Raw genomic sequence first — 1,319 nt, 5'->3', positions numbered from 1 at the left:
AGAGAAAATGATATTGCTGTATTAAACCATCTAGCAATGAGTCTAGACTTAAATCCAATGAAGCATGTTTGGAACAAACATAATTGGTCATTGATTACGAAATTAATATTCAATTTTAAGAACATTAAAAGAATTAGTGCACGCACTCCAATAAATTTGGCGTAACTTTCCGCAAGTGGAAATACGAAGATGCATTAATATGCGAGAATGTTTGCAAGATGTTATTCAAAACAGAGACGGCAACACAAGATTTTAACGTCCTGCAAAAAATTTAATTACACAAACACATTTAATTACACAAACACAATCAATATTTAATTATACACACACGCGCGCCATTACATTAGAAAGTTTGGAATCATAAAATACTACGAGAGTGACGAATCGCGGGGTCTCGTTCTGTTTGTGCGTGTACACACAAACAACACACATACATATGCGCATCAGAGGGTTTGGAGTCATAAAATACTGCGAGAGTGACGAATCGCGGGGTCTCGTTCTGTTGCGCGTACACACACACACACACAGAAGCGTAAATCCGACCGTGCAACCTCCACGTGGTACGCTTTGGATAACGCTAATGCCGGCGGTAATTGAATTTTTCATTTTAGACTTGATTTAAGTCTTCGAGATATAGAGAAAAAAAAATCTTATCGATTCGGCCGATTGTACATGTAATTGGGATACTTTTTACTTGTAAAAATTGTAGAGTTCATAAACGTTTTTTCATTTTTTCATTAAGTTGCATTGATTTAAATGAAAAAGGGAAAAAGTGCAATTTTTACTTGATTTTAAAGTAATGATTACACTGGATATTAATATATTAATTGAAAAAGCAATTAGTACATGTTAAAGTGCCGACTTTTCTCTTTAAATTGCTTTTTTAATGATCATTGTGCGATAATTTTTTCACTAGTTATGAACGCTCAAAGTCAATAGATCGATTTTACTTCAGTAGTGAATAACTCGGCGAAAAAAAATTGTAGGACATTCATTAAAAAAGCAAATTAAAGATAAAACTTTGCTCTTTAAAATCCAATTAACGAAATTGTGCTACAATTTTTTTTTCTTCGGCATTCTTTGACAAACTTTTGAAAAATTTAGTCAATCGACGGACGTTGCTTTTTTATAATGTAACTTCGTAACAAATGAAAAGAATTGGACTTGACTAAAAAATTCTAAAACTAGAAACTTCAAGCTTTGTAACGCTTTTTTATTGATTTCAATCCTAGTATATGCGATGAAGTTGCAGCCACTTGAAAATTGTCTTTTTTGTAGAAGGAAGAAAGTGGCCCTTTAATTTTTTTGCGTAGTGTATT

This window comes from Formica exsecta, unplaced genomic scaffold (genome assembly GCF_003651465.1).
Source record: "Formica exsecta isolate Colony F162 unplaced genomic scaffold, ASM365146v1 scaffold1146, whole genome shotgun sequence".
Lineage (NCBI taxonomy): Eukaryota > Metazoa > Arthropoda > Insecta > Hymenoptera > Formicidae > Formica > Formica exsecta.
This window is presented reverse-complemented; position numbering follows the sequence as displayed.